Here is a 25,896-nt window from a genome sequence, read left to right as displayed (position 1 = left end):
TCTTCCATAAAAGTGTTCCCAGATGTCTATGAAAGATATTGCAATTGATTTGCAATATCTTTCCAGCCGGCAATTGACACCAATTGCCCTCGACATCCATTCATTTCCCACTCCCTTTCTTGGAAGAATGCCACATATGATCGGGATTCCTCCCTTGCTCCTAACTAATTCAATGGCTGTCCTGAATCTCTGTATTAGTTCCTCACTCCTAACTCGTCCAACATCATTACCCCCTGCACTAATACAAATAATGGGTTTGTTCCCATTTCCCGTCATAATATCATTCATGTTTCCAACAATATCACCAATTCCAGCTCCCGGATAGCAAACCCTTAATCTGTTCCCCCTATCTCTGGCACAAAACGTTCTGTCTAAATACCTCACCTGGGAATCTCCCACAACCAAAATTCGCTTCGATTCTCCCTTTTCCTTTCGAGCAGTTTGGGGACCTGCGTTTCAATGCTACTCATTGCTTTGTCTTTGCCTCCTTGTTGAACAACAGGTTCACCACAGCACTCGTCCTCTAATACGTCAAATGCATTAAAAGTCCTTAGGTGTAGGCTACTAGTTTTGGGTTTTGCCAAGGTCTTCTTAAGACCCCTGTCTTTCACAACTTGCCAAGACGAGGTCTTCTTAATACCGGTCTCCTCCTTTGTTTCGTCCTGCTGTTGTATCAGCTGTCGTACCTCCTCCCGTAGCGAATCCAACTGTCCTCAGAGCTCCAACCAGACTCGCCAGCTCCTTCACTAATCCTTCCATTATTGCTACAACAATATTAGTACAATCGGATAATATTAGTACATTGTTATTAGAAACAATGGGTATAAATTGGATAAGTTTAGAGTTAGGAAAGACTTGGGTAAATACTGGTTCGGTAACAGGGTTGTTGATTTGTGGAACCAATTACCGCGTAACGTGGTGGTGGGGTCCCTCGATTGTTTCAAGCGTGGGTTGGACAAGTATATGAGTGGGATTGGGTGGTTATAGATAGGAGCTGCCTCGTATTGGCCAATAGGTCTTCTGCAGTTACCTTGTTCTTATGTTCTTATATGTAATATTCTTGGTATTATTCTCATGGCTTCATTTTGCACCTTCTCCAACTTGTTTAGTCTGCCTCCACCAACACAAGACATGACAGGGGCAGCATAACCAATGAGATCTCACAGTATGCCATGTGATTACCATTGGAATGTGACATATAGAATATGAGTAATAATTATGTACTGTATGGGTTTGTGAGCCCATTGGACCATATATATAGACGAGGGTAGAAATAGTCTAAGCTACTGTCCTTTTGAGATGTGCTTCCTTTTCTCAATAAACTTATTTGAACTAGGAGGGGGGTGGTTGAAGGCACCAGGTACTCGTCTAGAGCACATGGCGCGTGTGGAGCTGAAGCTCGACCTCCATTACCACACCTGGATGAACACACGCACAGCACTCGCGTGCGCGCGCACATGGTCATAAATATTGAGCCTCTTGAGGTAACCTTCAAACAGCGGGTTTTTACACAGAAGTTACTCCCTGTAATCGATAATATAATTAATGTAGAAGGTATTGATGAATAATTGGGTGTCCTCAGGATGTATGCAGAGCAGCTGGAGAAGGCGGCTGCTGCTGCTCTTCCTCCTCATGTTTCCCACTTGTGCCCTTCATAGTTTTTGTTTGACTTTGTTCATTTGATCAATGACTATAATACCTTTACATTTATTTAGTTTGATCAGTCAGGGGCATAACTGGCCGACCCCTCACAGTGTTCAAGAGAGAACTGGATAAGCACCTCCAAAGGATACCTGATCAACCAGGCTGTGACTCGTACGTCAGGCTGCGAGCAGCCGCGTCCAACAGCCTGGTTGATCAGTCCGGCAACCAGGAGGCCTGGTCGACGACCGGGCCGCGGGGACGCTAAGCCCCGGAAGCACCTCAAGGTAACCTCAAGGTAGGGTATCATTTTGTCTGGTTTTGTTTAAGTTTAGTAACAATGTGAAGTGTGGTCTGGCAAACGATGCCAGGGTCTCGTGAGAGAGGTTAAAGAGTGCGAGTGCCAACTTTCACCCACAATTTAGAAGCCAAGTGTCCGGGGGACACCAGGCGCCCCTAATTGATGATGACTCGGTGAACAAAAAGATTAAACTGCCGGTGTGGAGATCTCTGGAGAGCGTTTGACCACCTCAACGTGTAGATGAAAGGCCTTAATCATTACATGGCTCTAGTCACTATCTACGACTACCTACTGTGATCCAGTTCCCAGATGTCCAACCACTTGCGGTGGACGGTAGAGTGACGGTCTCGCTGCATGCAGGTAGGCGTTCAATATCCGACAGTCCTCAAGTAGTTGGGCATCATTCGTCTCCCCCATCCCATCCTTAATCCTTATGACACTCGCTTCCCAGTGCCATATAGTTGTAATGGTTTCGCGCTTTCTCCTGATAGTTCCCTTCCCTGCATCTGTGTGCTAGCTACTACTAACCAACCTCTCCTCCAATCTAATCAACCTCTCCTCCATCAAAGAACGTCGCTTTTCCCTTGTATGCAAAGGGCTAAGGCCAAAAATGGTCGTACTAAAAAATTGGAAGCGGTTCGCCAAAGTGACGTAGTCTCCCGTTTTCTGTTCTGGGTCCTCTGGTAGGTTAAGAGAGGACACTTACCTGGAAACACAAACCGAAACTGTCTATTTTCCGCTTGTTACAACTTTATTACAAGTTGTTACATCTTGGCTTAACGTTTATGACGTATTAGAATGTTGTTACAACTTGCTATATTGCTTGTTATAACTGGTTAAGAGGTATTAAAACTTGTTAGAACGTTGTACCAACGTCGTAGTTTCGGTGTGTGTGTGGCGGGTTTAAATTGATCATTTTCTTGACATTGGGAAACCTTAGGAGGACGGGCTGCTGCTCTTTGGTATCTTAGACCTCAATATTGTTGGTCCATATAGCTGAAAGGTCAACAAACCGATACCTCAGCTTGCAAGAACAGGCTACCGCAGCTGTCTTCATGAGCCTCCACAGGTTGTCCACAAGTGTCAACCATTATTATTATATAGTACAACCGCCAGAAGTGGCGGATGTACTGAATTGTCTATAACCCAGAAAATTGTTCGAGCTTAAGGGTTTCTTAATACATGGGCAAGTTTCTTCCACATCTCGTCTGACGGCCATGTGGGAGATGGGACAGTTGAAGTGTGCGGACCGCCGTGGGTGCCACTGTCTACTCCCTGGATGACAGTGTGTAGAGTGGTGTACTGAAGGTTCTCTGCCACTGTTATTCTTGACTTTACGATGGTTATCGAACTCGAACTCCTGGACTTTTCTTCCCAGGTGCTATTAAATCTCTCGTCACCCGCTGCTTCCTGGTACATGGTAGTCGCGCGCACATTCTTGAGACTTCCTCTCCGGGGGATCTCTCATAACTTATTTGACAAATCAAATTAGTGAGTCTCGGCTGATTTGTTTGTAAACAATACTGCTAGAGTTAAAGCTCCACTATACTGAATTCAGTAATGTACTGCACTTAAGAGGCAGAGTGGAGCATAGACCTGCCTGACATGGGGGAGGGGGGGCATGACGGCTGAGTGGACAGCGCTTGGGATTCGTAGTCCTAAGGTTCAGGTTTTGATCCCCGCCGAAGGCGGAAACAAATGGGCAAAATTTCTTTCACCCCGATGCACCTGTTCACCTAGCAGTAAATAGGTTCCTGGGAGTTACAGCTGCTATGGACTGCTTCCTGGAGATGTGCAACAAAAAGGAGGCCTGGTCGAGTACCGGGCCGCGGGGACACTAATCCCTTAAATCACCTCAAGATAACCTTGAGATAGACGCGCTGTGCTCTCTGACGACACAGTTGGGTCAGGAGGTTGCTTCTAATATGAGATTACAGTTTCCTCCACCTGACGATGACTGTAGCTTATTTACTGTTACGATCCCAGGTAGCCGAAAAAACGTCTCTCTCCTTTGAGAATTATTGTCAGGACTGACCTGACTAGAAGGTCGGAGATATACAGACATGAAGATCCATATGTAAAAAATAATTGGGTAAATTTTACAGAGTTTAGGAATGTGGGCAGTAAATAAGAAAATAGATAAATGACTGGTTATGAGATGTGGATAATTTGCTGGAGGTCAGAGGCTCGCTTCGGGAGGGCTCTGACCCCACTTGAGTACCAGACATCGTGAGGGGAAGCTGCGCTCCATTTGAGCTCCCGTTGGAGAGGATCCCCTGTTGGATATACCTTCAAGAGAAAGGAAGTGTGCAGACGTTCCAGCTGTGGAATCGAGGTGGGAACGTTGTGGTCTCAAGTCCTGGTCGGCAAGGAGAGTTTAAGCCACCCAGAGACATTATCGTGGGCCATGGGAGCGCCCTGATCAGACTCAGGTCAGTCTGATCAGGTCAGAGGGAGAGCGCCCTAGACTAGACAATCTGTGGTAAGCACGATTTTAAGCCAGTTTATAGTGATTACTTGTAGTTGGTTGTATGCCCAGCGACAGTAGCGAATGTTTATTGATAAGTTAGACATGTTTTGGCAAGACAGAAGGCCTAAAATAAGAGTGGAGATGGAGGAACGTCCTGGAAGACAGAGCGACGTCTGTCTCCTCTGAGCACTGGCAGACGACTGAGGGAGCCCAGCTCCTGGTGGGGTAGCTGCCTTGAGGACCGCCTGGCCGGGCGGAGCATGGACCAGCCCAAACGGGCGAGTCCGCTCTCTCGGTATGTAGAGAGCAGATAGATGTTGGATGAAAACATAGTGTGGATTATTTCGTCTGTGTTTATAAGGAATCATTTTTATTGGCGTGTCAATGGGTTGCAGGTTTGTCTTTGGAAGAAGTTGCCGAGTGGACTTCGAGCCCGTAGAGTGAGTTAGTGGAAGAGACTCAAAGACTGTTGAAGGAGTAGTATACTCTGAGGAAGAGTAGCCCCACAGTGAAGAGTAGAACCTTGAGCTGTGAGGAGAAGCAGTGAAGAGGAGTGTCACGTGCTTCTGTAATGTCAGTGGTGAAGCACCATTGTTGCTCAAGGAAAACTTCATGGTGTAGCAGCCTGGAAGAGCTGCGGAGGATCCTGGTAGATAAATCCAGAAGAACCTGAAGATGTCAGGGTAGTGAACTTCCAGATGTGGACGGGAAGTTCTGGTTGATTACTTGTAGGGAGTTGGTAGTGTTTGGTTGTCATTAGCGTGCATGACGCAGTGAAAGGTGAGTGAGTGTTTGCCATTTTTGTGCCAAGGAGTACTTATACTGAAGTAGTTACAGTCGTAGGCTGGATTACCTGCAGAGACATACATGTGTGTTCTAGGATTGATAGGGTGATCGATTGATCATTGTTGTATATCAAGGAACATTTATACTAATATTTGTTACTGAATTCATACGCTGATTTTCCTTGTACATGTTAATAGACATGTATATTCTCTTGCTGATAGTGCAACATTGTGTTATAAGACTTGACCTACTTGAGGTTGGTAGTATTAGGTGGTGAATCAGAAGATAGGATGCCACTTGATAAGTAGATGATAGAGTTCTGATGGTGTTGGAGAGCAACCTGACTGAAATAATATAGTGTAGGATTTATTATTACTATTATTTTATGTGTATGTATTGTGTATGTGCTTTGTCCAGTAAATGCATTCAAATTTGCTGGTGTTTGCCCTTGTCCTAGTGAGGCTTCCCAGGAAGTAGGAAAAAAGGTGAGAGAGAGAGAACCAAGAACCACAGCTGTGGACAGGGTAGAACAGAAAACTAATAAGTCAAAGGGGATTGAGATCATATCACATAAGGAGAGAGTGGGGAGTCACAGCGGCTCGAGTGGGTGTGTGCACGTGACAACGAGGCTAAGTATTGGAGCCACATCCCCTAAAAGTGTGACTGTTACGGCTCTCTCGGGTCGCAACCGGGTTCTTTCTCTGATGATGTTAGAGGTAGGGTATCCGGCCCCAAGCTAGTAGTGGCTTTCAAGGGATGTGATCCGTATCGCAAATAAATTAAAGGGAAAGGGAGACAAAGGCAAAAACTTAATAATATAATTGTCACCATCACCATAAATACTATATATCTTATCACACGGGGGAGGTATAAACACTATTATATACAATGTAGTCTTCTTCTGAAGACGCAGAGTGTTCCACGGTGCTCGACGATGCTAAGGTCTTGGTCCTCTTGTGGCCTCACGACGAATCCTTCGATTCTCTTGAGTCTACCCTGGCCACAGGCCAGCCAAATCACAGTTCCACTGGGGGCACCGTCGTGGAGGCTGTCAACCACAAATCCAGCCTGTAGCTGGCAGGTTCCAATCAGCAACGCTGGTTAGGCCACTCCACGACCGATACTAGGGTAGCGAGCCCTAGTCAGGAGCCTCGTGTGATCCCACAGATCACTCTCCTCACCACAACACCCTAGTGGTTAAGCGTCTCCACCAGTCAGTCCCGGGTATGACAATCCCTCAGCTGCCACGTCACAGGCAGGCTAACACCTCAGTGTTCATCCGGGGGGTGACTCACAGCTGCTGCAGCAAATACTTGGAGACAAGACGGCTGCCTTGGGTAGACTGATCCAACTTCCATTACAGCAGTCCCAGGTCGACTCTGTAATCAGACACGTCATCAGTACTAGGGACACTCTAGGGCACCTCACTTACAGGCTTAGACACAAACGCCCACCTATCCACTCCATAGATGGCGTTGATGTCTAAGCTCCACCTCACCAGGGGTCAGCAGCGGCTGTGTTATGAGCTGATCAGGACGGGAAACTAGCCCTCGTGGCCAGTATATCTCGTCCTCACTAGATGGCCCCGTCCATTTGGAGGGGGTTTCGGGAGCTGACCCACAGATGGCGCGGTCGTCACTGCTCCGTGCTCGGATGCTGGGCTCGGGTCCGTAACAGTGACGTTGAGCCCCTCTCCAAGAGCCAGAAGCGCCCAGGGTGGTGATCTGGTAAAGTATAAGCACTCTACCGAGTGCTTGTGGGTTGGGTTGTCCATAAAGGAGGATCAACGACACCACCACCAACCCGCAATACTGTTAAGTGCCTTAGCCCCAAATGGGTGTGCCAGATCTGAGAATATCCTTTTGGGTCGACTGTAACCACACACCCAGACTTCATGCAGGGAGGCCAGATGCGTCGAATGACCAATCCGAAAGGGGGGAGAGGCGAGAACAACCGCCAAAGATCCTGTAGTATAGGAGAATGATAAAGACCAAAGTGGTCTTCCCCTCCACGATGCACCAGAAGTCCTTCTCTCACTGGGTCGTTCTCTCTGCAACTAGCTTGCAGCGATGAAGCAGGTAGAGGACGGGTCCTCACATCGAATTTGATATTCAGTGATCGGGAATAGGGGCTGGAGCCTGAACCCGCTCAAGTGCCTCTTCAGGACAATTGTTAGTAAGGTAATAAATGGGGGCATTACTGCAGAATGAGGGAATGACATACAGACCTGTGTAAACAAAATAACACTTTATTCAATAACTTACTAATACACAACCCCACACTTTATATTAAACCAAGAGTGTCACTTCAAATCTGACAAACACCACTTTGCAGCAGGTCTCCTTGATCCACCACCTGACAGGTGTATAGACAGTCTCGACCCACTGGACGGGTCAACAACAACAATGAACTAACCTGAAAATACTTCGTGTACACTCTTCTCAAATCAACCACGTCACCGACACTACGTCAACATATGGAAATGCGTATATTATGGAGGGTATGTGGTTGTATTGAGAAGGGCCAATAGTCATGATGTATCAAAAATAGTGGGATAGATAGGCCTGGCCCCCAAGGAACTAAGGTTCCTATTAATGATTCTGTTCTAAATTACAGGTCTGCTGTCTAGTAGCTAATCGTCTACACGACTTCAACAGGATGAATTGATACTTCTTATAAACTAACTTGTTTATTAAACCCTCTAATAACCCCCATATACATTAATACAATAATTTTCTTTACCACTCTACCTCACGTTAAATGCCTTAGTCCACATAGACAGGATGCAAGGTTTACAATTGCAACTAGGGTAAAGACTACTTGGAAGGACACTAGTAATGGCTCTAGGTAGCCTGGTATCACTTGAGCACACTTGGTTTCACTAAAACAGCCTAGAGTAATCTTAGTGATAAAAGCACTAGCTTAGACTACACCAGAATATTAACTAGACAAATTTGCCAGGACATGGACTCTCGGTATTATACTTACCTTATTCAACCTTGATTCTCTAAGATAAGGGAGGAGATCGGAGCCCACGAGGGTAGAAGTGAACACAACAGCCAGACACAGAGACCGAACACAGCCCCCTCCGCTCTCATAAATATGCTGCCGGGAAGCGAGCCTAGCTGATCATACAGCCATAAACATTATAAGTCTTCACCGACATTCATTATTAGTTACTTAAACAGTTCTAAGAATAGCTGATAACTAGTTAAATATTATATTTAATAATCAACAATCTCAGAGTCTGAATGCTCTGTGAGAAACAAGATTCATCTTAAGTCTGGAAAGGAAGACGGAACCAAAGGCGCACCTAGGAATTCAGGCTCCATGAATGTAAATGTTATTGTTAATTAAATATCCTTCTCACATGATCCAATTCTATCAATTAATGTATAGTAATTATTTAGAGCTCAATTTGACCTCTGGTTTCCAAGTAAGAACCCAGGGTTGTAACAGCGTACACAACAATGTCACCAAGACAATCACCACAATAACACACCCACAAGTAATTTACGTTACTTCACTCAATGCCACTAAGACATAAAACAACACAAGTAAATTACTTTAACAACAATGTCAGACATTAAATCAATTGCGTTAACGTCACGCGGACGACCATCAATCGGATACAATTAACGTGAATTATTTGAGCAATTGTTAAGTAAACACCCACAGTTACATTAATCAGTCACTCAGGACAATTTACCAATACTTGCTACAAGTGGACATCTGGTTAAGCTAGATAATACAGAACAGTACTCTAAATATATTTACTGAAAGGAAGTAATCTTCCCAAAGTTGCCCGACTCCACAGTGGTTGCACACTTCCCTGTATTCTCATCTTGATCTTTAATTGATCTCATTTAAATTTCAATATAATAAGTTTATTGAGGTAAAATACACACAAAGGGATGAGGTAACTTATCCCTTTGTGTGTATTTTACCTCATCTTATGATGTGTGTAATAATTCACATGATCTATCCACTGACGCTTTCTTTAGATATACTCATACATAAAGGCATTTAGTACGGCATCATTTTAAAATGACACGGTATCACTGCAATCTTCTATTCCTCAGGATTTCCATCCGCTGAAATCATCCTGCTCTTAAGATAGCATATGTCAAGGAGACCTAGGACATACGCTAATACAGTTTTGATGTTTGAGTTCAGGTGCATGTAGGATGGAATTCTCGATTCAGTCTGGTCACCCTCAGTGGACACCAGTAACCCACAAAGACAAATGGTAGCAGCAGCAACTAACACCAGGCTTGGACCAGCATTCCCTTGATCGGCTCCAAGCGGATGTTGGTGCAGAGGGAGAAAATTTGTCTGTAGCTCTCCCCCCCCTCCCCCCCCCCCCCCCCTACCAGAGCGTGTGGGAGCATGGACGGACTGGAAGTGGTCACCATCAGGCCCACTACAGGGCTCTGGTACAACTCAGTAACACAGCTGGGACATCCTTCTTTTCCAATTCCTTTTTCTTTCCATCTTCACAGATTTGTATGCGAATTTTATCCCTTTGACTTGTCTCGTTTAACGAAAGATTTGTTCTTAATGATGTCTATTGAACATTTTGAACGACCAATGCCCTTTGGACTATGCACGTTGAAACATGATAGGTTTTTACACAGCACAGAGTAGGAGATACAAAACGCATAAGGGTTGTACAAGGTCACAATTGGCTTGTGAGTACTGTGATCAGCAGCGTAAAAAGCAAGCGATGGGGGAAAGACGAAAACTGGGACTCTGCTATCCAGCCCACTAGGTTGCATCACCACATTACCTTAGGAATGTACAGGGGAGGCAAGACAGGAGTAGTGACACGAGTGTACACAATCGTAACAAAGGGTTGTTTGTGAAGGAAGGAAGCTAATGGCGTCGTCGTTGTCACCGTAGGCGGCGCCGTGTCAGGCAATGAGTCACAATAACGTGGTTAAAGTAAGTTGACCAGACCACACACTAGAAGGTGAAGGGACGACGACGAAACGTTGTCGTCCCTTTACCTTCTAGTGTGTGGTCTGGTCAGCGGCGCCGTTGTCACCGTAGGCGTCCTCGGCATACACATGTGTGTTCATTTGAAAACTTTTTAAATTAAAAATTTCTTCTACTTCATAAACCTCGGTGCCGTAGGCGTTGTCGTCACTGTAGGCGTTGTCGTCACTGTAGGCGTTGTCGTCACCGTAGGCGTTGTCGTCACCGTAGGCGTTGTCGTCACCGTAGGTGTCCTTGGCATACACACGTGTGGGTGTGTGTGTGTGTCTGTACTCACATAGTTTGTTGGGATCGAACTGTCGAAAACCCAACACATTTAAAATAGGTTTGTTCTGAGTGTTTTTCTTATGCTTTGTAATATAATGGGGTACATTAATTTTTTCAGGTGTCAGCCTCAGCATGACCTATTGTCAGGTGCGACAGACGTGGTGCTGAGGTCTGACAAAGGACAAGAAATAGTTTTGGAAAAGACTGCATCATGGATATATTCGGCTATATCACGAAATTCATAAGAGTACATTATATACAATATAATACATGTATATATGTTAAGGCACTGTACATAATATGTACAGTTATATATATAACTTGAGACACTATGACTATGAGAAAGTCGTCACTCATCCGGTGATTCCTCCCACTTAAGGATCATCCACTTTTCCGGAATTAGTACCACTATCGGGAAACTGCGAGTTACCTCAACGCCGACCTCTATATATCAAAGACGGTGACTTCCACAACTTCAAAGACGTCTACCATGCCGCTAGGTCCTCGCGTCCTTTTCCTTGGTGAGGGTGGAGCATACTGTAACAGTTGGGTTCAGCTGGTCACACACACACACACACACACACACACACACACACACACACACACACACACACACACACACACACACACACACACACACACACACGGTCCAGATGTAATCGGACTCACTGAAACAAAACTCTCTGGAATCATAACGAATGCCGTGTTTCCCCAGGAGTATACAGTAATAAGGAAAGAGAGGGAAGGTAGAGGAGGAGGCGGAGTGGCCCTACTCATGAGAAGGGAATGGAGTTTTAAGGAGATGGCCATCCCGGGCTGTGAGGAGTTCAGAGACTACATAGCAGGCACCATAACAATGGGAGGACCAAGAATAGTAGTAGCAGTAATATACAACCCTCCACCAAATGACAGGAGACCCAGTCAAGAGTATGAAAACAACAACAAGGCAGTTAACACTATAATTGAGAGGGCAGCCTCTGCTGCCTGTAGAAATAGATCCCACCTGCTCATCATGGGCGACTTCAATCACGGAAAGATTGACTGGGAGAACAAGGAACCGCATGGAGGCGAGGATACGTGGAGAGCCAAACTATTGGAGGTGGTGACAAGCAACTTTTTAACGCAGCATGTCGGAGAACCCACAAGGATGAGAGGCAATGACGAACCAGCGAGACTCGACCTAGTCTTCACTCTGAACGACTCCGACATAAGAGAAATCGGTTTTGAGGACCCAGTAGGAATGAGCGACCACAGTGTACTGGTGTTTGAGTACTTGATTGAAGAAGGGTTATTGAACTCGAGGAGGGATACCGAAACCAAAAGGTTAGCATACCGAAAGGGAAACTATGAGGGGATAAGAAAATTCCTAACAGATATAGCATGGGAAACAGAGCTCAGGGGAAAGACGGCCCAAGATATGATGGATTACATCACGCAGAAGTGCAAGGACGCAGCAAACAAGTTTGTCCCAGTCCAAAAGGAAAACAGAGAAATGAAGATGAGAAACCCATGGTTTAATCAAAGATGTAGGCTAGCTAAGCAGCAAAGTAAAAGGGCATGGAGAAACTATAGGAATAACAGGACACTGGAGAGCAGAGAAAGATACCAGAATGCCAGGAATGAATATGTCAGGATGAGAAGAGAGGCAGAAAGACAATACGAAAATGACATCGCAAGCAAGGCAAAGACTCAGCCTAAATTGTTGCATAGCCACATTAGGAGAAAAACAACAGTAAAGGAACAGGTTATGAGATTAAGGATAGGGGCGGAAGGATTCACTACAAATGACAAGGAAGTGTGTGAGGAATTGAATAAGAAATTCCAGGAGGTCTTCACCTTAGAACAAGGAGAAATTCCAGAGGTAAGTGAGGGAATAGCTAACCAGGAACCACTGGAAGAGTTTGAGATTACCAGTGGGGAAGTAAGGAAGTGTTTACTAGAGTTGGACGTGACGAAGGCTATAGGCCCAGATGGAATCTCCCCTTGGGTTCTAAAGGAAGGAGCAAGAGAACTGAGCCTACCACTCTCCATAGTGTATAACAAATCACTGGCAACAGGGGAACTGCCAGATACTTGGAAAGCAGCTAACGTAGTCCCGATATACAAGAAAGGGGATAGACAGGAGGCACTGAACTACAGGCCAGTGTCCCTAACCTGCATACCATGCAAGCTGATGGAGAAGATTGTGCGAAAAAAACTAGTGGAGCATCTGGAGCGAAGGAACTTTGTAACACAGCATCAACATGGGTTCAGGGATGGCAGGTCCTGCCTCACAGGGTTACTTGAATTCTACGACCAGGCAACAAAAATAAGGCAAGAAAGAGAAGGGTGGGCAGACTGCATATTTTTGGATTGTCAGAAAGCCTTTGATACAGTGCCACACAAGAGGCTAGTGCGAAAGTTGGAGATGCAGGCTGGAGTGAGAGGGAAGGTACTCCGGTGGATAGAGGAATACCTAAGCAACAGGAAACAACGACTCTGTGTGAGGGGTGAAGTCTCAGATTGGCGAGACGTCACAAGTGGAGTCCCGCAGGGGTCAGTCCTTGGACCTATACTGTTTCTGGTATATGTAAATGATCTCCCAGAGGGTATAGATTCGTTCCTCTCAATGTTTGCCGACGATGCAAAAATTATGAGGAGGATTGAAACAGAGGATGATAGGAGGCTACAAGATGACCTGGATAGACTGAGTGAATGGTCCAACAAATGGCTGTTGAAGTTCAACCCGAGTAAATGCAAAGTAATGAAACTAGGCAGTGGAAACAGGAGGCCAGGCACAGGATACAGAATAGGAGATGAAGTACTTAATGAAACAGACAGAGAGAAAGATCTAGGAGTTGATATCACACCAAACCTGTCTCCTGAAGCCCACATAAAGAGAATAACGTCTGCGGCATATGCGAGGCTGGCTAACATCAGAACGGCGTTCAGGAACCTGTGTAAGGAATCATTCAGAATCTTGTACACCACATATGTAAGACCAATCCTGGAGTATGCGGCCCCAGCATGGAGCCCGTACCTTGTCAAGCACAAGACGAAGCTGGAAAAAGTCCAAAGGTATGCTACTAGACTAGTCCCAGAACTAAGAGGCATGAGTTATGAGGAAAGGCTGCGGGAAATGCACCTCACGACACTGGAAGACAGAAGAGTAAGGGGGGACATGATCACAACCTACAAAATCCTCAGGGGAATCGACCGGGTAAACAAGGACGAACTTTTCAACACTGGTGGGACGCGAACAAGGGGACACAGGTGGAAGCTGAGTACCCAAATGAGCCACAGAGACGTTAGAAAGAACTTTTTCAGTGTCAGAGTAGTTAGCAAATGGAATGCATTAGGAAGTGATGTGGTGGAAGCTGACTCCATTCACAGTTTCAAATGTAGATATGATAGAGCCCAATAGGCTCAGGAATCTGTACACCAGTTGATTGACGGTTGAGAGGCGGGACCAAAGAGCCAGAGCTCAACCCCCGCAAGCACAATTAGGTGAGTACAATTAGGTGAGTACACACACACACACACACACACACACACACACACACACACACACACACACACACACACACACACACACACACACACACACACACACACACACACACACACACACACACACACACACACACACACACGCGCGCGCACGCACGCACGCGCGCGTACGTACGTGTGACGACTGGATGTCGACGCGATGGAGGGGAGTAGATTTCTGTTCAGTTCATTCTCCGACCAGCACTCATTGCCTCGCCCGGTGATTCTGATTGGCTAACAGAAATTCCCGCCACCGGACGAGCCACACCGTGCTGACCGTTAACGACCTTCACGGTCGTTAACCTTGTTCTTCCTGTAATATTGAAAGTATTACTATTAATATAAGTGCCTGTTTTTATGCGACGCAATAACACGACAAAGTATTCCATAACACTCCTCCCCCCTTAAGAGTGTTATCTCGGAGCATTCAGACTAATTTTCTTCACCGAATGTAGCACTATCCCTTTTGCGTCCATCATATTAAGTTTTAACTCATTCTAGTCATGACATGTCTTATCAGACATACCTTATCATTTTGTAGACATGGTGCCGTACCTACTGACCACTGATCTTTGGCGTACAGGATCTCCTTTGCCTCCAACTGCACACACAATCTGTTTTAACAACAAATCATCTTTATAAGTATATAAAAAAATACCAACCCGTTCTCGCACTTTCGTATAGTCAATATTGACTTATTAAATACGTGCATGTGACGTACTAAACATACTAGTTTTCCTTGAAAAGCTTCATAGAAAACACCGACTTTATCTAACCTTAGTATGTTAAGATAAGCATCTTATTGCTTCGTAATTACAATTTTTACTTAACCTATTATAGGTATAGGTTAAGTAATAATTGTAATTACAAAGTAATAAGATGCTTATCTTAACATACTAAGAAGGTTAGGTAAGGTCGGTGTTTTCTATGAAGCTTTTCAAGGTAAACTAGTATGTTCAGTATGTCACATATGCACGTATTTAATAAGTCAAAATTGACTGTAAGAAAGTGCGAGAACAGGTTGAAAAATACATAGGTACGTTTTCAGAACACAGCGCTTTGGACGGTGTGGCTAATGCACAAGTACTTTCCTGATGTCTATCGTCCCTCATCACTTTACTATTTCTTATTTTCTTTTCTAAAACGTCTTGATTCACACTTCCATCTACTGCCATTATACTTCCGTCTCCTGTCGTCATACTTCACTCCCTCGTCTTCACCGACGATCTTCCCTTTCGTCTCCTCATTTATCCGAGACTTCGTCTTCGACTTCCATCGAATCCTCGGTTTTCTTCTATTCCTCCATGCTTGTATCATCATCTTCTCACACTTCTTACCTCTATACAACTCCATTTCTTCTCCTTCACGTTTTCTGTGAAACATGTCAACTCCTGACATCTCAAACAACTTAACTCCATTATCCCTATGCTTCTGTGCTCGTGGACAACCTGACGCTCTACTTCCGTCCTCGGTCTGTCCACATCCTTCCTTCTGCTCAGCACAGTTGCATTCACCTTCCGACTCTTAATTTCAACGGGCTTGGCTCTAGGAAGCGCTGGAGCAGGTTTTCCCGCTCTTTGACAAGATAAAAAAGTTCTGAAATACCTTTTTACATCTGCGGCCATACCTGGCCAATGAAAATGCTCTTGTATTTTCCTAAGTGTCTTATGGACACCGAGATGTCCCGCCATTTCTAATGCATGGGCAACTTCCAGTACAGAGTTCCTATAACCTTGAGGTACAATCACTTGATCCTTTTCAACCCAGTCTTTGTCAGCTGGCGCATGGTCTGATCGCCATTTTCGCATCAAAACCCCTGTCGTCCAGGTAATAGTAAGTGGGTGACGTGATACAAGCATTTCCTCCCTTAGCTTCCTTGATATATTTCTCAAATTCTAATTTCTGGGCAGCAATAAAATCTGGTTTGCTTACCTTTATGTGGGATGGTAATTGTGGTCTTACTTCCACTCTCGCTGTACTTGGTGCTGCATGTTCCTCAAACAATCCTTTTAGGCCAAAATCCACCTCTTCCTCCTCTGCAGAAGATACGTCCAGCCTCTCTGGCACATCTTAGTCGAGCACTCTGTGCTCGGGTTACGACGCAGGCCGGATATACTAACATTTAATCATCTTCCGAGGGATCATCCAGAATACTGGCGAGCGTTATGTTATCACATTTATCATCTTCCAAATTGTTTTGATGACCGTTTGGTATATCACTGCGCAGTACCTCTGGCAACACACTTGAACCACACAAATCGTTGCCCAAGATGACGTGTACTCCAGGAATGGGTATGTCCGAGCACACTCCCAACATCACTTCATCTGTAAAGTAATCAGAGGTTAGCTTTACTGTACACACAGGTATATCCATCTCTGAATTTATACCCTGTACCTTAATGATTTGTCCGTTTATACAAGATGTGTATTCAGGGATCAGGCTTTTCAGTATTAAGCTCTGATTCGCTCCTGTGTCACGTAATATTGTGACTTGTTGGTCAGGCTGACCCCCAATACTCGCCATACCTTTGCTAATGAAAGGGTTATATCCTTTCGTAATGAACGTCATCACCTGGGGCAATTCCTCTTTTAAACTCTTATACAGACGACTGTATTTACTTACTGTGAGGGACACCACTCTCCTGCCTTGCCTACGCTCTCTACTGAAGTGTCCAGGCTTGTTACATGTGTAGCATATTACCTGAGAAGGGAATCCTCGTCCTCTCGAACTACGTTGTCCATTATAATAGGATTCGCCACGTCTCCATTGTCCTGTACCTCGATTTCTAGACGATGTTGTACTTCCTCCCTGACCTGAGGGTGCGCTAGCCTGAACCTCTAATGCGCCACCTCCCGACGGAGAAAATTCCACATACCCCTGACTTTCTGGTTATAGGCTTGCCCGTATATCCACGACCATCTCCACTGTTCCACGTATACTGTCTTTTACTACCCTGCAACTTTGCGTGACCTTTTTCTTTGTTCCTAGAGACTTCTGTAAGCTTCCGTAATTACATCTGCTTTGTTCGCTGCTTCTAAGTTTTTTTATTCCTGCTTCTTGAACCTTAAACCTGGTGTCTGGAGTCACCATCTCCAAGAATTTTTCCATTAACATCAATTGTTTTAAGTCTTCGACCCCCTCCCCGCTCAGCTCGTTGATGCCGTGAGGGGGGCATAGTGGGTGGCTGCCGGAGTGTGATGCTCCTTGGGACAGTCCTCTGTCCTTTTCTAGCCTTGCACTCCTGCTGCTGTCTTCTCTAATTGTGCCGGATCGCTTTTCCTTTTCCTTATATTTCGTTTTTCTCCCCCCTCTTCTCCTATCTGCTTGTCGTTTCCTGCCGACCTTTTGCTTGTTTTGGATTATTTCTTTGGACTTCTTCTATTTTTGACGCCCGGGTGCTTGAGGAGGCATACTCTTGCACCCGTAGAACTGTAGAACGGGTCCTTTAATCCAGTTCATCCAATAGTTGTCGAGATCCAGCATTGGCTGTTTCTTGTTCACAGTAAATTTAAGTCGGTTGAGTTTTGTTGGGTTCCCAGCCATATTGGTGTGTCTTTAAATGAGCGTGCGGATGCTGCCGCCAAGGAAGCTGTCCGCTCTTGTCCCATCTCTCGTAAAGGTATTCCGTATTCCGACTTTTACCCGGTTATCCATTCCTCCGTCCTTACCCGTTGGCAGGCTTCTTGGTTGTCTGTTACTGGTAACAAACTACGTGCTCTTAAATGTTGTGTTTCCTCGTGGCCGTCCTTCCACCGTAACCGGCAGTGGGAAACAGCTCTGGCTAGGTTGCGTATTGGCCATACTCACTTAACCCATGGTCACTTGATGGAGCGCCGCCCTGCTCCTTATTGTCCTAGTTGCATTGTTCCTCTTACGGTCGTGCATGTCCTTCTTGAATGTCCTGACTTCCAGGACGAGCGTGTGTCTTGCTTTCCAATCGCCCCTCGCGGTCACTTGTCCCTCAATAGAATTCTTGGTGACTCGGATACTTTTGATGTCGTTCGCCTTGTGCGTTTTTGTTCTCGTATTGGCATCCTTGGTGATATTTAGCGCCCTTTGATTATTCTGCGCATTTGATGGTGCTACATAGCCTTCCCGGTTTGGTGCCTTCTCTTGATAATTACTTACTTACTTTGATACAAATAACACACTTAGGTTTTCTCCATTGATGATGAACGTGAATTCATATTAAACATAGGAAACGCCATACGCTCTGTCTGACACTTACGATAGGCTTCAAATTCTGTATCAAACACAAGAATAAGTCAGACCGTATTATTAAATTTATATTATAAAGCACTTTTCCGTGCAAACATCGAGGTTGACTTATTACTGTGATACCCAAAAGAGAATTGGATCAAAACCATTAGCCAACCAAACCAAGGGACGTCCCTGTCAGGAATTATATGGCTACACTGGTAGTATTACGACGAACGCACAGTCAGATGATTCTGATATGGGTTTCAAGCCACATGGCCAGGTAGTGCTAGCCAGCTTGCCAGAGCGTTGCCATGTGTCCCAGTAGCCAGTAAGTGCACCGGGTGAGGGGGTTAGTCGGATGGTGGGGGTAAGCGAGTGAGGGCTTGCCATGGGCTTGGCTGCAGTGCCACCAAGTTTTGTGGAAAATGTGCGGAAGTATATGGAGTTAAACGTCTGTTTGAGTGCTGTAAGATTTCGACCAACAGGGATCGTACATTTTCGCTGGTATTATGTATTACACTCATATGGGCCAATTGGCCTCTGCAGTGTCCTTCATTCTTTCTTAAACACATCTTGACTAATATATACAAACTCGCTTATTCATCGTTTGATTGACAGTCAAGTAGATTTTTTTTACATTTACTGTGTGTTTTAATCGATTCAAACCAGTGTTTCTCAACATGGGCATATGACCCACATGGGGGCAAAAATAGAAATTGGGTTGTGTGATATTAGTGAGTGCCATTTCTCTTTGCTATATTTAACACGAGGGTGGTGATTTTGAAATTATTATAAAAGGTTGAGAACCATTGGTTTAAACATTAAATGTCATTGCTCAGTGACGAGCACAAGAGTGAAATTGTTAATATCGGACTGTCCGCTGTGGCGCTGGAAGCAAATTTGTATTATTTTCGACTTGATTTTGCTAAGCCAGCAAACTCTAAAACTCAACTCCCCCCACCCCCCTCCCCCAACTAAAAAATTTCCTATGGTAGAATTACCCCTGAACTAAACAGTATATAAAAGTCGATAATTTACATATAAGACATACATGTAATAAACAACATATATGAAGTAACAGTACCATGTATATATTCAACCATGTATTAATAGCATGGATTAAAATCACTTCAAGGTGATGTAGAGAGGATTCTGAAATGATCAAAAGACCGGCAAATACAGTTTAATACTGACAAAAATAAGGTTATGAGGCAAGGTAATGATGATAGTTACAGGTTATCAGAGGGAAGGTGATAAGATTGCGAAAAGAATCTTGGTCATAATTAGTAGGAATTGAAAGACCAAAAATCTATGCATAACTTTCCGAAATAAGGCAAATAGGTCACTGGGAATATTTCTAGAAGTTTAAGCAATAAAACACCTGGTGGTTTTTCTTCAGCTGTATCTAGCTCGTTAGGCCTCGTTCAGAATATGAAGTTGCTTTGGTTGCCATACTATAGAACGTGTAATGCGTAGAATGACAAAGTTAACACCACGAATTAGGAACTTTACATGTGAAGATTGTTAAAGCTTAATTTACATTATCTATAAAGGCATAGTTAGGAGTAGCATGATTGAAGTGAACAAGTTCAAGTACGTTTATTGAGACAATAAAGTACATCTCAAAGGAATAGATTAGCTTACGCTATTTCTCCCCCCGCCCCCCCCTCCCCTCCCCACCCCAAATCCTCCAAGTGAACAAGTGGAAGAACGGGAATAACAAGAATAAGGTATAAAATGTCAATACTTAATATAATACGAAACAATGAATAAAACATAGATGAGTTTAGATTTAGGAAAGACCTGGGTATATGCTGGTTTGGTAACAGGGTTGTTGTTTATTGGAACGAATTTCCAAGTAACATAATAGATGTAGCATCCATTGATTCAAGGGTATGTTAGACACATATGAATGACTGTGTGAATATAAATAGAAGCTGCCGTGTGTGGGCCAATATCCTTGATGTTTGTTCTTGTGGATTGTTTTAACGATCGTTTCAACCGTTAACAGGAGCTGCCCTTAATGTCCAAATATGATTTCTACTGTTACTTAAGTTCTGCTGCTAGAAAGAAGAAGAATGGAAGAAGGTAATAATAGTATTCACGAAATAATGGAACGAAATTAGAACATTTTCGAACTAGAAAACATAATAAATTATGGTTTGTGAATTAAGTTGTAGATTAATGTTGTGGGAACCGACCTGTGAGATTTATATTTATTTAATTTATATGAATTTATATTTACGTTAATTTATATACTTCGATAGCAATTTGTATAATGATAAGTGGACTGTATTTCTGCAATAATCTCATAATCTCACAAATCGATCCTCTACACATTAGGGGGGGTTTATTAGTTTATATATATGCAGCCAATCAAACTACAAAATTAACTACATACATTGAAGAGGTTCCTTATCTTATAGTACAGCAGGCTAGTCCACCAGGTATAACTAGGGTGTAGACACCAAATTATCCTCTTTGAGGTAGCTTCCATATCACCCAGTAACTGGTGCACAAAATCTTGCTTCCTCGTCATGACCTGTCAAAAGTGCGCTAGCTGTGAAGCCAGAATCCTATATATGACAAGCTATATCAGAGAAAACTGTACATGGAACATTGAAGACCTGGCTTAATTACCTTTAGTTTGAGGCTTCCACGTGATCTAACCGGACCACCCTATATCCTGACATTAATGGCCATAAATGAATGATAAACGGGTTTCGGATAGACACTTAACTTGAATTTGTAGACAGCGTGTTGACAATGGTACACCTTTGGTTTCCATAACACTACGTCCAAGTAAATTTAACAGGAGCCGAATTTGCTCCCGTGTGAGCCTCTGGTCTAGAATAAACAATGGCTGCCCTCCTTCCTCCCTCTGACGCCTGGCTTACATTGTCCACATTTCAGAAAGTGATAGAAAGGTCACATTTACTCTACTTTAATATTGATAATTAAGTTAATTTATATAAGATGTTTTTATGATGGTAAAGTCCAAAGACTAATGTATTTAAGAATAATTCCCACCATAATAGGTGGAGAATATAATAGTATGTGGTGATGATATCCCGTTTTCTTTAGACGGTAATTCCACTACAAGTTACGTTTTCTATGGGTAACTTGTTTATACAATACAGCTATTATCTGTATGATTATTAAATGGTGTCGGATTTTCCGACAAATGTTACAAATTCAGGGCATTGTTGGTTAGCACTCAACGTGTCCACTCAAATAATGCATCCCATTTTAGCGTCAAAATTCAAAACAGCAATTTAGTACATTTTATGTCCGTCGTGGCAACTCTAGAAAACGGGCTGATGTAACAGGCAAGTGACTGAAGTGATTTAAGTGCATGTTAGTGTTTCTTTATTATTATTATTAAGTTCATTATAAGCAAACTGCAAAGACTGGATGTGATGATCAAAGGCTGGTTCAACTTCTATTTATTTTTAATTTATTATTTATTATTCTATTACTATTAATAATTTATTGGCCCCTTAGGCCACCCAACAGGTGGCACGGGCTTGAATAGCCCGTTAGACCAAATGATTGTTGTTTTTAGATTCAGGTACTCGGAACAAAAGTTCCAAATATCACGGTTATGGTAAGCCCGTAAGTGAGGGCTCTTTTAGCAGTTATCTGTATCAATAGCTGATACTGGAGATCTGGGGATGGGGTCCGTGGAAGTGCCAATCCAAGCAAATACCATAAGGCTGGTCAGACCGGTGAATTGATGAGGTATAAACGTTGCTCAAAGTAGAGTGCCACAGGAGTGCCACAGGCAGCGTCGGTGGAAGGATGTTCAGTCTGTATAGTGGTGGTTCTGGGTGCAGAGGCTGCATCTCTGCACACGCTCAGTAAACTTCCTGGTGTAGTGGGAGTACTGGTAGCACTTGAAGCACTGCCGGAGCTCCGTGAAGCGTTCCATAGTCACTTGGGTGAGTAGTATGGCGATTCCTGTGCACTAAGTCCGTAGTCCGTGGCGTGGGTCACTGCAATGGCTGTGGTGATTGTTACCTTCAATGATGGTCTGCGGTTGACTTCGACGTTGGAGGTGGTCTTTACAGCTGCCGCTATCAACATCGGGTTCTGGTCGTTGATGTTGGTGAGGATGTCGTCGTTGTCGCCCTAGTCGATGATCTATGTGAACTATTCCTGGCGAATACGGTCCTGTCCACCAGGACCGTATTCTGTGGTGGCATGAGGTCCTGTCGTGGTGGCATGAGGTCCTGTCGTGGTGGCATGAGGTCCTGTCGTGGTGGCATGAGGATGATGCCAGTGACTTGTAGGGCCGTCGTGGCGGTGGTAGTGAATACCTTCTCAAGGTCCGAATCAATGGAAATGAGGATGTGAAATATGGCGTGCCCTTTCATATGCAAGCATATGAAAGGGCACGCTCAATCGTAGTGATATTGAACTTACGAATTCCCAGTTGAAACTCACTAGGTGGATCAGCATTATGATAGCACAGTTCTTCTGACACAGATTGCTGCTCAGCCCATATGTCTCATTAATTTTTTCTTTCCATGGCTGCTGAATAACGGCATATACAGGATAGGTGATTGTCATATATGCACACTCCAGCTCGGATGAGATTCACACCAAGAATGATGACAAAGTCACCCATTCTACAACTCGAGCTGAAGAGACTACAATCCTACTCACTGCACCAGTATGGAGGCATTAGTCTATGGGGTATGGGACGACCGACCACGTGGTAACAGACATGCACAGAAATAGATATATTAATAAGGAAGACAGTTGCTCACCTCGAGCTGAAGTCTCTTTTTTTTTTAGGGGGGGGGGGGGCTGAAGCAATGTGATGGCTACTCAGGGACGAGAATGGGCGAGGTCCAGTGAAGCTGGCCAATATGGGGGGCTGGATAACCACGGTTCAGGGAGCGTCAATAACAGGTCTAGCTGCGATCAAGTACGGTTCTTCTCTGCCCCTCTCCATCTCCTCCGGGCGTGTGGGTGATGCGCAGACACACAACGCCAGGCGGCTGTTCACCAATCAGGTGCACCTAGCATGAGAGATTCCCGCTGGCGGGTACTTTGAATATGGTTCCCTCCACACTCCCCTAGTCCCTGTAAAGCAAGGCATGTATTAGAAACTGTATCAAAATTTAGTATGTTCTTTTGGAAAGGACCCTCCACCGGGTTCACATTGAGGGGTGGACTGGTATATATAGCAACAGAAGAGAACGTTTCCGGTTTTTAGTAAAAAGAAAATGTACTGTTTTGTTATTGTTATTTATACAGTTATGGTTTATACACTGGTATATTAATGCTCATTTACCTCTTGAAAAACCAAAGCGGTGCTTAAATTATTAATATAATTATAATTAATTCAAGTATGTTGTGCAATTACTTCTTTTAACCCCACCACTTATACATGGATATTTGTGAGAACACTTTATATCTGAATACACTAAATTAAATGTCATGTTGCATTATTTACACTTTGTACATTCCCAATTGCATATTGTTTATACTATATATTGTTACGGAAAAGTGGATGAATAGAGCAGTGGTCAATCTGGCTGGTGGAATGCCAATTACATTAAAAAAAAAAAAAAGTAAAACAAAGTAAATAAAACTGCTTCAACTTCCAAATATCTCTACAGGGTGAAAATTGCGGGATAAAATCCAAAGAATGGGAAAAACTCAAATATTAATATAACAAAAAATTACTTTAACCTTAACCCTCAAGCTGCTTAGGGGTCCTGAGGACATTTATACCCTTGTGCGCAAGAAAAAAAATATATTTTTTTCGTCTTCCAAAAATGTTAATTTCCATTCCCCGAGCACAAGAAAAATAATAAAAATATTCTGTTGTACTTTCCAATGATGAAATTGAGCCGACAAGTTCGCCGATGACGTCAGAGTGAACACTCAAGAGTGCTGCGTCAGGGAGCCGTCACTCATGGCGGCTCAGGAGGCCCGAGTGGCCGCGAATTCATTTTCGCGGAATTATTTACAGCATCTATAGCACATTTTACAATAATTTGTTTTGCTAGTATTGTTCCAATTTGTCACTAGACGTTGTATTATAATAAAACTGGTATAAACTCACTACGTGCTCATATATTATTGTCACAAGTATGCCCACCAAACTGGTGTAGTTTACAGATAATATACCCCCTCCCCGCTCAGCTCGTTGTCGCCGTCTGGGGGCTTAGTGGGCGGCTGCCGGAGTGTGATGCTCCTTGGGACAGTCCTCTGTCCTTTTCTAGCCTTGTGCTCCTGCTGCCGTCCTCTCCAATTCTGCTGGGCATCTTTTCCTTTTCCTTCTGTTTCGTTTTTCTCCCCCCTCTTCTCCTATCTGCTTGCCGTTTCCTGCCGACCTTTTGCTCGTTCTGGTTCTTCCCTTGGACTTCTTCTACTTTGACGCCCGGGTGCTTGAGGAGGCATACTCTTGCACCCGTAGAACTGCAGTACCCGACGTCGAGAGCGAGGGGAACCTTTTATTGTCAATCCCCACTTCGTCACTGAACCCGATCTCGACGGACTGTCGGTTTCTTAAGGTGGCGTTTGTGGGGCGTATACTCACGACGCACCCCTAGGAGGCCCCGACAAGATCGGCGATAGCTTCTTGTTGGGTGTCCTGCCTCTAATTGTGGCTCCATGGTGGGTGTGGGGGCACATTCGTGAGTGAATTCGTAATTTCGTCAAGATGATAACCCCTGTTTCGGCTGCTTCTGGCTTACCTTTTCAGGCTCGTGGGGTGGGCGACCAAACCCCCGAGTCGGTCCGTATTGGAAGACCGGGCTCTGTAGCCTCCGCTGCATTGGGCCCCGACCTTGCTCCTCCTTTGGCCTCTCTGACTCCTTCCCCTGGCTCCCCTCCCTCCTCTGTGGTTGGGTCGAGCCCCAAGCCCCCAGTGGTGACTACCTCGTCCCCTGGCGCGGCTCCTTCTCTAGTTGTTACTACTGCGCCTTTTAACCCCTCTCTCTCTGGGGGTTCTCTCCGCCGTTCTCGTCACGGCCGCCCTCGCTCGATTCCTTCCAGTTCTGCTACCTATCAAGCCTTGTTTGGTCCCGCTTCGTGGGCCAAATATTTTGATCTCAACCCTCTTGATTCTGCGCCTCCTGACTATTTCTCCCTTCATCGACATCTCATTGATTCCATGGATGCCTCCATTACTTTTAACCCCACTCGTCTCGGTACGCGTGTCGTTGCTGCTCCTTCTCAGGATGCTGCTTCCCGCTTGGCTGCCTTATCCTGCCTTGGCGAGACCCCCGTTCGGGTCTCGAAGAACGTTCAGTTGAAAGCCAGTGTTGGCACTATTTTGCTCCCGCCCCATGTTGCGACCGGTGTTCGGGACCTACGCGACTGCCACGACGATATTCGACATATCCTCGCTGCCCAGGGCCATTCTATTCTCCAGGTGGACACGTTTACTCGTCCCCCTCGTGGTAGTCGCCGTCAACCCCTCCGGGTTGTGAAGATTACCTTTGATGGTAGGACCCTTCCACCCTCTGTCATTCTTGCTGGTGCCAGGTGCTCTGTCCAGGAGTACATTCCTTCTCCTCGGCTCTGCAACAAGTGCTGGAGGTTTGGGCATGGTGCCCTCCGCTGCTCCGGGACTGTCTCTCTCTGTCCTTTGTGTGGTGGCGAAGGTCACTCTAAGTCGGAGTGCGCTTCTCCCCAGGCTCGTTGCCTCAACTGCGGTGAGGCCCATCCTACCTTCTCCCGTGC

The 25,896-nt window shown here is 44.7% G+C and overlaps 1 long non-coding RNA gene and 1 pseudogene across 1 annotated transcript in view; both read right to left on the bottom strand.

Annotated features, from left to right (window-relative positions):
* The window catches only part of LOC138358933 (uncharacterized), a 601,113-nt gene that overhangs the window by 481,282 nt on the left and 93,935 nt on the right, over positions 1–25,896 (bottom strand). The gene's annotated exons all lie outside the window — the stretch shown is intronic.
* On the bottom strand, positions 9,299–10,078 carry LOC123749561 (motile sperm domain-containing protein 1-like; annotated as a pseudogene).

This window comes from Procambarus clarkii, chromosome 8 (genome assembly GCF_040958095.1).
Source record: "Procambarus clarkii isolate CNS0578487 chromosome 8, FALCON_Pclarkii_2.0, whole genome shotgun sequence".
Lineage (NCBI taxonomy): Eukaryota > Metazoa > Arthropoda > Malacostraca > Decapoda > Cambaridae > Procambarus > Procambarus clarkii.
This window is presented reverse-complemented; position numbering and strand designations above follow the sequence as displayed.